This window comes from Nothoprocta perdicaria, unplaced genomic scaffold (assembly GCF_003342845.1).
Source record: "Nothoprocta perdicaria isolate Ctin4 unplaced genomic scaffold, notPer1 scaffold_23, whole genome shotgun sequence".
Lineage (NCBI taxonomy): Eukaryota > Metazoa > Chordata > Aves > Tinamiformes > Tinamidae > Nothoprocta > Nothoprocta perdicaria.
The window spans coordinates 2,324,130-2,337,899 of NW_020455455.1; the positions used below are offsets into that span (position 1 = coordinate 2,324,130).

The window sequence follows — 13,770 nt, forward strand, 5'->3', positions numbered from 1 at the left end:
CTTTCTTGCGGAAATTAAAGTACATACAATCCAAGAGTTCAAGTAAAAGCTCTAATGACCAAATTAATGTTAGCACRTGAGGACATAATTCCACTTTTAACAGTTAATCCAGAAACTACAGTCACTGCCACTTGGGGACATGCAGCACTGAGCAGAAAGGCTGAGAAACACTGAAACATGTTCGGCAATCCGATTGCTCTTCCCGTTTAAGCAATTTTGTTGTAAAAAATATCTAAAATATAATACATGACAGATCTCTCTGCATGAGATACCTCTGTAAAAGATATATAGTTCTTAATCTGGTAATCTAAGGAGTGTCATTACCAAGAAATAAAAGTATTACAGTAATAGAATGGAAACATTTCTCCAGAATAATTAATTGATGTGTTTCTACACAAACAAATGCTCCGTAATACATGCTCTTACATTCTCCACAATTTCATTTCAGAAAAAAAAAATAAAAAAATAAAAACATTAGCATCCAGAAAGGGTAATTTACTTGGTACTAATACTGTCATGTTTTGAAATGTTATTTTTCTGAGAAGTCAAGAAACCACTGTGGTTTAAGTGCTACTTCAGAGAAATTGGGGGAATTCTCATACTAGTACTTGGAAATATCTTCTAGTGATGCACTTTGAGATAGATGAATGAAAGAAAGACTTTACCTATTTCATTTTAAGCAGAATACCAAATAGCTTCCCTGCAAGCACTTCCATCCCTTAAGCTTTCTAAGTCCTGGTACAACTGAAGTCAGTAACAAAATTGTGCCCATTTCGATGACCCTTATCCATAGCTGACATTAAATGAACAATCGCTCAGAAAGATCTCAGTGTAATCCACTATCTGAATGCTTTTTTCCTTCAATTCACTGACAAAAATTATTTTCACTTTTGCAAAGCTAGTTTAAGATTAGCATTTGCTATTTACAGAAAAACAGCGGACAGCTACACATCTAGCAAGCCAATGGAAACATGCATCCGATTTCAGAGAGCAATTTTAGAGAAATATTGACAATAACATCACATTGTCAAGATAAATTCCCATCAGCAGGCATAAAGCTGTGCATCTCACAAAGCACAAATACACAAACACTGTATTTATCCACCTTGCCACACACACATGCACACTCTTCCCTCGCCTCCTTCCTTGCAGCCCGAGGCTTGCCCTGGAGTCTTCCATTAACTTCAGAGCAAATAACATTTGCCATCTGATTCTAAGTAGAAAGAGAGAACCACGATGCTGAATGGTTCCTCCAACAGAGGAAAATCATAAAATTCTAAAAGTTACAAGTGCTTTACACTCATAACTTACATCACTGAAGATGCCTTGATAAGTCTGTGCAACCATCATTATGGATTCACTCAAGGAAAAAGCCTTGTAACCCTAACAACAATTAACAACCATTTCTTTTTTGGTGATTCTGAAAAAGCAACCTAGCAGTGGGCTTACATGCCATACATACACCTCCAAGCATCCAGGKAGAGAGATAATAGAAATAAAAGAAGGAAAAAAAAATCATACTTTGAAAATAATAGAGGAGTAATCACAGCAGAAATGCTAATCTAAAAGTAAAGAGTAATATTCAAAAATAAAATRTAACAGTTACCAAAATTTTCAAAAATTATCTTAAACATAATAAGTGATTGTATTACCTTCTTTTAATTTGTTCTGTATAATATTCCATAAACCTATGTTAATGGAAAAATGATCGTGTCAAATTCATCAAGTATTTTCCTTATGCAGTATTCAAATTCAGTAAGTGTGATGGTGCTGATATAATAAGCGCAAAGAATGCAATCCATATTTACTGAATAGTGAATTGTAATCTCAGAAATGCAGACTTAAAAGTGAATCTGGGGAATCATGATGGATAATCAATTGAATGAGACTTCCCCCCCTGACACAGAAGAAAAACTGGTGCTTCTATGATCAGTACCCTAAATGGAAACAGAAAGGTTGTACTGCATGGGCTGAAATACAATATTGAGCCTAAACTCCAGCAAGGATGTTCATAAACTGGAGAGGTCAGAGGCAAGGCACAGGAATGAATAAAGAACATAAAAGAGGCCTTATTGTCAAAGATCCACGAGTTCAACCTGTATAATGAAAGGTAACAAAGGCTGGTAGGCTAAAGGTATTGACATGGGAGGAGAACTCCKTATTACAGAGCAGTTTCTGTCTATAAATAATGCTCAGAACTTTTAACACAGAGCAACGTAATTATTTGTTGTAATAATTTCTATTTTGACAAATTCATCATCACTATACTTCTTCAAAACAAAATTGGAAAATAAAAATAAAAACAATCAAAAAACACAGGGTAGGAGCCCTTAGTTACACTGCTACACTGGTCTAACTACACAATCCCAGCCATTCTATCCTCATAACCTGCTAGGTAGTAATACACTAGTACAATCTTGGGTTTTGTTTTCCTCCTCCGCTCCCTTTTCTTTTGGACCAAATAGAATTAGTTAGCAGAAGTCTCTGTAGAGCTGACATTTTTCAAAGGATTAAACTTTTAACTTTATAAGTCATAATCCACTCACAAAGATTTTTGTTCCAAGAGTGTACAATTTGTTATTGAAAATGTGCTATCATAAATGAAGACGCACAATAACTGCCTCCCAGAGAATAAAATCAGCTTTCAGAATTAAGCTACAATGTAAGGGAGAATTTCCACCAAAGTGGGCARGAAAACTGGAAGGACTTTGCACAGCAAGCAGCATTGAGAGAGAAAAGMTTTGCTTGGTCAGGCACGGTTCTGATCACAGAGCACGTGCTAAAAATCACATGAATCCCAAGTCAAGCAATAATTTGGAAACATAAGAGCAGAGCATCAATCAGCACCTCATCTGGAAGACCTGAACCTGCTCTATATTGTGCTACCAGGGAGGAGGTACCAAGAGCATTTGAGCAGCTAGTGAGGGGCTGGGCTAGACTTTAGGGAGGCCCCAAAATCGTTTTGAGCGAGCTCTGCTCCTCCTCCAGTTGAGGTGACCATCTCTTACACATTAGGCATCCAAGCAGCTACCTAGACTTGTGACACGAACAACGGTGGAGGCCGTGAAGGCCACAACATATTTTTAGCAGGARTAACTGACTTGTCAGCTCCCACCTAGAGCTATAATCACCCAGCACATCATGTGAAACCTGGTAGCTGCACAGCAGCGTTTTTTCAGATGATCAGAAGAAACACAAGACTCAGCAGGGGCAACACAGAAGAAAGATCAACCAGAAATGGTAAGAGTCAAAAACAGTGTAACTGTATTTTCCAAATCACGTCAAGAAACTACCCCTTTGGAATTCCACGCAGTCAAATGTTTACAATTTACAGCAAGTTTAGGAATATGTTTTTTATTTACAGCTTACACRACACATTAATATCAGTGTTAGAGACCATTTGCCAAGAGAATTGACAAACAAGACTCTAGCAGTCTGTCTCAGGGAAAAGCTGGCACTTGTCTGTCAAGCTGCCTTTTATTTTGTGTCTGTTTTCAGTATTTTTTGATGAAGTTTATGATCTGATTCTGTAAGGCTTTCAAAACCCTACTTGGAACACATTCCTAATAAATATTCCCCTGAAGGAATGAGGGAAGTCTGTATCCTTCTCACTAGAACTATTACAAACACTATTCTGTGGCACAGCAGAATAATTAATTGAGAATACCAAGAACCTTTAAGAATTATTACACAGAAATATTTTAAAATATGATCAAAATATACAAGATACCTATCAGGATTTTCTGAAGAGGCTTCTTTCTGGTTTTGTGTCTACATTTTAAAAACTGAAAAAGACATTTGTTTCCCACGTATTTGCAAATTTTTGAAAAGATGCCTCATTTGAAAGTTTTGAGCCTCCTGAATGTCTCTGATTTTCCTGACTGTGGAATTACACACATTGCTGGTACACGCCGGGGACATGATGAGGCATTTCCAGGAGCAGAAATGCTCATGCACTTTCCAAAGAGGACAGTGGTTAGAAACATTTCTAGCCTCATCCACTTCTTTATCAATTGATTCCCTCTAAAACACAGAGATCGGAAGAATCATGTTTCTGTGGTGCAAGCAGGGAATGCAGGTGGTGACTGCACTGCCATCCTGGTCACCAGATGTCAGTAGGAGGAATGGGACAGCCCTTAAGTGCTGAACATCAGCTTGAAACCCTTATTTATGTTGGTGAGCCTTGAGAGCACGTACCCATCACAACACACCTGATGATATCACACTACTGATGTGCTCATTATCACAAAAAAAGGAATGATTAGGGAACAAACTGGTTAACAAACTATATAAACTATATTAGAGTAGGCATTTCCCCAGCCCAGCAAAGCTATCGCTCTCCTCGGTCCATCTGCAACTGGGTCGCTGCTGCTCCACAGAGGATGGCAGATGGAAGCGCTCTGGCCCACGTCCCCTCAGACGGACACAAGAGTTGCACAGCCACAAAAGCAGCTCCAAGAGGCCTTCGGAAACATGCCCAGTTTCCTGACAAGCTCTGCTATTTAACCAATTACAAACCAAGATGAAAATGTGAACAGTCACACGGCAACGTTTAAGGAAAAATACTCTGTATACAAAAAGAAAGAGCCCATTTACTGAGCCGCAAACTCTACAACACCAACAGACACTTCATGGAGAAGGAATAAAAATAAATAATGAAATAAGCACTTCTAATTGCTATTCAACTGCCGCCGAGCWCTGGGTGGATGGCCAGAGCTGGAGGTGCCCGGAAAGGCGGCAGCACCAGCAGCAGACCCGGCCTAGGGGCCGATGCCAAGCGGGGCTCACGCTGAAGGCCACGTCAATGACGATGGCCACAGCAAACACAGCTCCATTTAGTGCAGGTCTTGGCGCAGGGAGACCGGGGCAACGGCCTCCTACGGACACCGATGCAGCGAGCATGTTTCCGAGCCTCTGCCCGAGGGATTGGGCCTCTCAGATACACAGCTGCTTTGTAAATACCTTGGCCAGTTTTACAGGAAAAAAACAGTTCAAAAAGAAACAGTCTTAACATTATCTTAAAAAAAAAAACGCTTATTGAAGAGACAGTTTCACCCCACAGAAAGATGAGACACCTGAAACAAATGTTAYCATTGCAGAAAAAGGAAACTACATTGTAATTATCATCTTTTAGGCCCTTTCACTTCCCAAATATTATTTAAAATAACATTCRACTGTACCTCGCATCTGGGTTTAATGCGAACAAATATGCATTTAAAACTAGATGAAATGCCAAACCAGCAYACATATACAGATTTAAATGTTTAACTAATTTGACTTACGGAAATGTCATCTGGAAAATAATTTTTTCCTTCCCTTTGCCTGCCCACATAACTGGTACAATGGCCACAATCTGGTCTCTTAATTTGCTGTAATATCTAGAATCAGTGTAAACTCTGTTCTTGGGTTCTCTTCCCAGCACCCCCTTTCTCCTTCCTTCCTTTTTCTCCACTCCCCCCTCTTTCTTTCTTCCTTTCTTTCCAGTTCATTGCAGAGATAGACTCTCCGTCATTGCAGGATAGTGATGGGGGAGATGGCAAAGGAAAGGAGTAGGAAGAGAAGGTTGCTTCAGCTGACTCCCAAATTCACGAGCACTGAAGACACAAAACAGAGATGTCAAGCACGGGAGAAGAGGTAGGTATAAGACCATAAAAATTTCTGCTAGCCTCAAACCTTAATATATGCTAAGCTTAAACTTTAATGGACAAAAAGATTTAGAGGAAAAAGAATGCTAAAAAAAAAAAAAAAAGAAGAAGAAGAAAATTATAAACAACAGCAGAGGGGACAAGTATTCCTGATGAGGAAAGAACAGAAAGGAATATATGAATCTTTAGGGAACCAAGTAAGAAAGCCAAAAAAACGTTAATACAGCAGAACATGAAACACTAAAGGGTACATAACAAGGGGGCGTGCAACAAAGTATAGACTAATGCTACAGAGAACAGAGTAACTTATTGCCAAACAAAAAAAGAATGGAAGAGAACAGAGTAATAATATTACAAGGAGATAATAAAGAGGCAATAATCTATTTGCAGACTTCAGGGAATGGAAGTGTATTTTAGTTTATGAATGTATTTAAACCTCTTTGTTTACCACTATAATTTTGATCTTTTCTTCTTCATAAATTGGAAGAATTTCACTCCATATGGAAGAACGTACATTTTCATGGGGACTATTGACTGTTTACATTGCAACTAGAGATGATGCTCAAACATGTTCTGGCACATTAGTCCTACACACTGACCTGTGAGCAACAGGGTGCATTGGCTCCATACCTACATGGTTATTTGAGAATTGTCTTCAAACCACTTTTCTGAGGATGGCTGCAGTGCACAGATCTGTCTTTCTAGGTAAAGTATTRCTGCCAGTTATAAAGCATTTAAGCCCCTGTGATTCCATAGCAAAGGACACTGGCAAAGGCAGGAGGAGTCTCTCTTTCAAGTGACTTYTTTTTAAGTGACTTGTTTCCCTTTTTGTTCCCCAACACCTCCTTTAACATTCTTTAAGTAGATATCAAGAATTAATTTTACTATGGAAGCTTTCCTTGCTTTTTATATTATCAGAGGCTAAACTATATGAATTATGTTTTTTTCTTTTCAGAAGAAAACTAAAATCTTGTGTCTTGTTCRGTTCAAGCAGTCAATTGTTTTTCAMTAAGTTTACTGTGGGACAAATTTGWCAACTCACTGTCTTAAAGACAYGGTATTTTTCTCTCAGGAAATTTAGAAAAAAAATCTACACACAGAGAGAAAAAAGAATAAAACAAGAGAAAACAATATCAGTAAGGTTAAAAGCATATACAGCCTTTGAAAAGAACAAGAATTGTCATTAAGAAAGCATTTGAAATGCTGCTGTGGTATTCCTGTCCCTTTTTTTAAAAGGATGATCTGTCCATAAGCAAATTCAATTTCAGAAGCAATTTACATCTTGATTTAAATACCATGATTAATTTCCTTACAGCCTACTTGTTTTTCGTCTTGCACAATTTGTGATTTTGTTCATATTACATATCAAAAATAATTCCTTCAAAAACATTCATATTTCATTTGTGTTCTGGCACTAACACATAATAATGTCAGATTTTGGCAGCCTTATTCATACAAATTTTGGTCTAATGTCACTAAAGGCAAAAAAGAATGACAAAATGGAATCTAGCTCAAAACAAATCACATATATTATATATATAGATRTATTTAAATGTATATTTTATGCAARAGCAAACAAAAAGACACCTCCAGAGAGCTGTTACAGTTCATAATAAAAGTCACATCCTTAGGTTGTCTTTTCATATGCCATGAGTGGATTTATTTGCTTTTATTAAGATGAACTGAAATTCATGCCTGACCTTAGAAAGTATGAGCACACTCATAATCTGCTATCCAAAATAAAAAGAGGTTTGTGCAAACTCTTCTCAATAATGCTTCAAATACATTCAAAAATAATATTTTTAAACAATTCAGTTATGTGGAATTAGTGTTTTCCAGCAGGATATCATTCCTTTAGCAGTCTTTTAAATTTATTTTTAAAACCAGCCACTCTCCCTCTCTCTCTCTCTTTCTAGCAGAGGAGTGTTTCTTCCCTCTGTAATCAGCAATTCATATGTGTTTTTAATGCAGCTTACACACATAAAGAGATTGGCACTAAGATGTGCCTAAAAGTAAAAGAACTGCAACGAAGGTGACTTCTTTGCAAGCTTCATTGTCCATCTTTAGAGCAGAAAAACTCGTAGGATTTCAACAGTTCACCTTTTACATTAAACCACGCAACAGAACTTTAGCTCCTAATAATTAAACATAAATGGAATAAATAGAGGACTCTAAGTATTGACTCTTTTCACTTTAAAGTAGAAAAGTAAACTAGCTCCTTTTTTTGAAACAGTTGTGCCAAAAAAGCTGCTTTGAAAACTCCTTGCTGAATCTCACATCAGATTCTATTACTTACTGTTCAATCTTTCTACTTCGACTGAAGTTCACAATGTGCTCCTGCCTCTTCTGTTCCCAAAATGTTCCCAAAAGACAAAACGCATCTGGAGAAGCTTCATTCACAACTCTTCACTTCATTCTTTTTTTAAGGATTATTTGTAGAGTAACAACCAATTCTCTTTGCACTAAACTATTAAAACACTAACAGCTACCACTTTTCAGCAACTRTGTATTTTCAAATCCAGCAAGCTTCTGCCTCAGAACAGTTATTTGCCTTCCTGGTAAACTAAAATGACTGCAAATGAAATTATAAAACAACAACATTAGTTACAGCACAATAGCTAGTAGCTAATAGTAACAAGGAGGATAGCAAAGCCTACTTGGAAACAAGTTATCTAATATATACTATTTCAAATGAAATCCTAGAACTAGCATTTATTTGTAAAACCAAGTAAACAAACAGTATTTAAAGTTCCTAAAAATAGTACTTATGCTATAAAAGAACCTCTAAAAACATTATTAAAAGCTGACATTTCCCTGCATCAGGTCCTGAACAAACACAGAATAAGATACACTYGTTACTTACTGGTTTAGTGTTACATCCAGGATGAAGGATGATCCAAAAGCATCGACTTGGAAGCTGGCTCGAGCAATGTGAGTGGACTGCAACATTAAAGAGACTGGAATTAGTATTCAGCTACTACAAGACATATTGCATAGATTTGTGAATGCAAGAAGAAACTACTTAGTTACAATATGCCATTAGTCAAATAAAACTACAGTGAAATGGACAAAGTTCTATTCTATTGTACTGAATGAAAGATTTGCTTGTTTTCTTAATCTATGTGGTTGTATTGTTGGGAATTCTTGAATAAGCCTCAGAATTAGAGTAGCACGGAGGTGGAAACTATCAGCACTGCAGGATGCATTTCACTGCTTTTAAACTTGTATCCTAGGCAAAACGCTGAGTAAACACAACAGGGAAACTTTCTCTGAGTAACACACTGCCCTCACCTTAACCCAACTCTAGACACCAACCGCTGACAAACAGYCTCAATGCTACCAATTTGGCTGGACCAGGATATGTTCCCAAATTCTGCTGACATAACATGAATGAAATTGGTATTTTAAATATTCTCTCAGTGAAGCAGTGGGATAAATTCTGATTAGCTGCACTGACAACATTAACTCACTACCTCATAATCCACCTCCACCACAAGGCTTCCAAAACTCCAAATTCCTTAGCAGCCATCAAAACCAGATAAAACAATTGGGTATTAAACATCTCTTTGCCATATATTTTTTCCTGAATTGCTGGCTTTCTTTCAGTCATGCAAACAAACACACACACAAGTATTCTGCAACTCACAACTAGCCAGAAATAGAATAGCTTTTTTTAAAACAGTAGAAGAAAACACTTGCAGAGCCAATGGAAACATAAAACACTTGTTTCTAGACCTGAAAATTCTCCAAAAAGTAAACAGAGATGTTAATTAATTAATTTTAAAAGCAAGTTTTGGGTATTTTGGAACTGAATCAAATTTGCTTTTCTTTTCCTGCCATTGAATCCCACACATTAAGATTTGAACCATGTAGACAGATCTAAAAAGAAGTCCTGAAAAGCCATTTACAACTCTATACTGCACCTCTCTCAATAAATACAACATGGGAGAGTGCAAATGTAACAAGGAGGTATTGGAAGCTCTGGGAATCACCAGACAGGATGGGACAATGCGAATCATCAGGTTCATTCTAAGATTCCTGGCAGGATCTCAACAGGCATTAAATTCAGGAGAGCTGAGGACATCTCTTTTCCCTTCTGCTTTGGGTCTCCCCATCCSCTGTCAGGGCTGCCACTCTCTCAGCCCTATGGAGCTGCCTGGACATGCTGGGAAGCGGGAATGCAGTCGGGGATACAGGACTAAGGCCTGGCACCACTTCATGCACCAAACATGGGACATGTCCAGTCTGCACCGAGACCAGCCTGAACTGCTGCACTGCATCCAGTTTAAAGAGAAATTGTAATGGGCAACATAAAGCAAACACACACGGAAAAAAAGCTCCCAGGACAACGACAGCTCTGAGGGGAGAGGGTGAATTCCTTCACTATTAAGCTCATATGGAAACATGGCACAGTTAAGAGGAAAATCTTTTAGAGAGCTTTTGAAGACAACCCTCTGCAGAACATCCATGTCCATATAAACACACACACACACATATATATATATAAACACACACACACACACACATAAACAAACACCTCAGGAAAGCTTCCTTTATTAGAGGCTGCTCAGGCCACACACTGTCTACAAATAGGCCTAGCCTCAGCACTGCAATCAATGTGCACGCAAAATTAAACGATGAAAAATCTCAGATATTTAAGCTATATTTTAGAAGGATGCCATATTAACTGGAAAGCTCCTTGCAATATCTTTCAGTAGACATTCTTCACAGATTCAGGTATTTTTAAAACCATCCTCATGATGATCTAACCTTCCTTGTAATGCAGGCTGCAGAATCCCACTAAGCAATTCCTGTAATTTCTGGATGATTTACAGCACCTCACTTGAACAAACATATGATCTTTGACTAAGCAAGTAAATATTTTATACAGTTCCCCCCATCAACTTTTTTTTTTTTAAATCATAGTTGAAATTAAGAAATTCAAAGCCAATGTGAAGTAACCCACCRCACGTGATAGCTCAGCAGTATCCACACATTCCCAGACGGACACTCACAGTACGGACAGACACCCACAAGAGGAGGCTGTGGCAGCTAATGCAACCAAGAACACTGCAAAAATAACTGTCAACAAATTATCACACTACCACTACTGCTTCTTCTCCACCACTCAGCCAGCAGGTTTTGCTTGGGATATCAGATATGGATTTTTAAATCCTTCTTCTCTAGCTAGGCAAGCCTTCCAGGCAGCTGCTCATCAACGGGACACAACAGGCCAAGGACAGCAGAGCGTGTGAGAAGCCAGGACGGRCTTAGTCACTGGCTGCTTCAGCTGCCACACGTTTGCTAACCTCAGCTAACCTTCATTTACCTATCTGCACACCAGCAACCACTTTCTGATCACAGGAATAACGCCAGCACAGCTGTTCCTTTTCATCACTGCATTATTAATGCAAAGAACATTCTACAGAACCTCAMTATTTATATGCATTAACAGCAGAGTGGTACATGCCACCACCTAGATCTGTGTGCACGGAGGAGCCAAGTCATCTATGTTTGCACCTAAAGAGAATGTGTCAGTAARGAAGATATAAAATAAAATTTAAGATTCTAAAGGTACATGATAGTGAATGGAGAAATGGTCATATATATTGGATGTGAATTTTGCAGTAGGAAGAACATAACATTGATCTGGTTTGGAAATTTCCTCCACAAGTACTTTTCTGATATATTTCTGTGGTGATCCTACAAGTCAATTATTTGCTGACAAAAGCAGTTGAAGTGGATTTAAAAGGAAAAAGGCCTATTAATAAACAAGAATGAAGAACACTGCACAAATGTTGCAGCTACTGGTGTTGCAACTACAAGTGTTGCTGGAGAGCAGCTCCACAGAGAGGGACCTGGGAGTYCTGGTTGACACYAAGTTAACCATGAGTCAGCAGTGTGTCCTCGTGGCCAARAAGGCCAATGGGATCCTGGCTGCATCAGGAGGAGTGTKGCCAGCAGGTCAAGGGAGAGGATCCCGCCCCTCTACTCAGCTCTGGTGAGGCTGCACCTGAAGTATTGGGGGCAGTTCTGGGCTCCCCAGGACAAGAGGGATGTGGAGCTTCTAGAGAGGCTCCAGCAGAGAGCAACTAAGATGATTAAAGGACTGGAACATCTACCATGTGAGGAGAGACTGAGTGAGCTGGGCCTGTTTTCTCTGGAGAAGAGAAGGTTGAGAGGGGATCTGATTAACATGTACATGAAGGGGCAATGGAGGGAGGAAGGGGCCAAGTTCTTCTCAAATGAAGACGAATACGACTCCAACTATTTTAAAATTGGATGATCCACACTTTAGGGATCACGGCAGTAGAGAAGGATACGAGCAACCACTATTTGGCATGTGTATTTATTATTGAGAAGAAAGACAATAAAATAATCATTTCTGACACAGTCTCTTCAGCACCCCTGTTGGGGATCATTTTTCTGCAGCAATTACCCCTGCAGAATGAGCATCTGCCTCCAACGGGGACGTGCCCGTGCACACAACCTACAGCCCAAGCACATGGCTCCAAATCAGTGGCGAGTCTTGCTGCACTGCATCATCCTGTAAGTAACTTTATATAGAAAATACTTGCAAGGTTTCCATTTCAAATTGCACAAATATTTCACCAAAATTGAAACAGTTACAAGATATGCATTTTCTTAACAGTCAAATTAATGAAAATTTTGAAACAAAGTGTTTTAGAAGTTTTCTGACATTAATTATAACTACTTGTGTGCTGAAGGTGGCATGATAAACTGACGAATATTTCACCTATTAAAATAAGGAAAAAAGAGAAATAAAAATATCTTGTGATAAAATGTGCCATTCCTGAAAATATATTTTTTTCATTTCTAAAGTACCTTACACAAAGCACTTAAATACTTCTTATAAGTTCTCCAGGATCAAATAATCTCTCAAATCATATTATAACAGCAAAAATTAGAAAAACACTTTTGATGAGAAAATCCCATTTATGCTTTCTCTTTGATGTAAGGAATTTTAGTTTTGCTACTATTTACAGCATTTTGCTTAGTAATTAAAAGATTCTCATATAGTTTGTACACACAAATCAAGAGAATATCAAGAGAATCAAAACAGCAAATAATATAGAATGTTACAGCAAGGGAAAGTTTAAAAGTTCTGCTTCAAAACATTAATGAGCAATGAGATTTTATTGCATTCATTTAGGAGTACGACACACTTACAAAATAAAGGATTTTTTCATACTAAATTTTTTTGTCCCCCTTCAACTAATAAAATAGGAGGAAAAACCCTCAGCTTGTTAATAATCTTCTAAGTGTGTATGAAATGACTTCCCCTTATATTCAGCAAGGGCAGATATAAACCCAGAGGTAATCAAAATAAAAATATTAACAAATCTATATAGTTAAAAAATGTAGTAATCACTTTTTTAATGCAGATTTACCCAACAAAAAACGTAACTGCAGTTTTGAAAACCATCACCCTGCTTAAACTTAGGCTAATGTGGAGAGTAATACAATGCCAGCTAGCCCACAGATACAATATACATAGACAACTTTCAGACTCGTAATAAATCTAAAGTTATGCAGTATATTGTTAGTGTATCTAACTTGCTAAATTACTTGTTCAAACTTACTCTCCTACTTCCACTGAGGAAAAGAAACTTTACTGATGGACAAATATATSTTGCAACAAAAATATAAATGGAAGACCAAAGGGTTTCTTCAAATCCACTAAAGTGCCTAATTTTAATCAAAATTTCAGAGTGACTAAGCTAGATCCACGCATCATAGTATATTGTAGAACTCTAAAATCTCCATTTTACTTTCCTTTTCTCMAAGTATTTATAGGCACCCATTTGCTATATTCATCACCATTAGCTGTCGTTCTTTATGTGAGCTCTCGGCTTGTAGCCATCTCAAAAGATTAAATCTAAATAGTTATGTGGCTTTCCTTAAAAATAATTTTAAAAAATCATGAAAAAACACATGAAAGCATCGTGGCTTGATGAAAAGGCTTTTGTAGCTGCCTTTCCGGAGTATAGTCATTTATTTTCAGAAAAGGCTAGAAAGAAGACGATTTCTAGAGGTCCACGTTCATTTTTGAATCCCGGGTTACATGTTTGTTCTTGGTGCCAAACGCTGGCAGGGTGAAGGG

At 37.9% G+C, this 13,770-nt stretch overlaps 1 long non-coding RNA gene across 2 annotated transcripts in view; it reads right to left on the bottom strand.

Annotated features, from left to right (window-relative positions):
- The window catches only part of LOC112947351, a 37,108-nt gene extending 26,255 nt beyond the window's left edge, over nucleotides 1-10,853 (bottom strand). Inside the window, exons 1-2 of one of the 2 annotated variants that reach the window (XR_003249394.1) lie at nucleotides 10,612-10,847; nucleotides 8,509-8,585 (exon numbers count right to left, since the gene is read on the bottom strand). This is a non-coding gene — a long non-coding RNA (uncharacterized LOC112947351). Of the gene's footprint in view, nucleotides 1-8,508; nucleotides 8,586-10,611 lie in introns of both variants that reach the window. The other variant, XR_003249395.1, reaches the window with a different exon arrangement.
- Nucleotides 10,854-13,770: the final 2,917 nt, after the last annotated feature.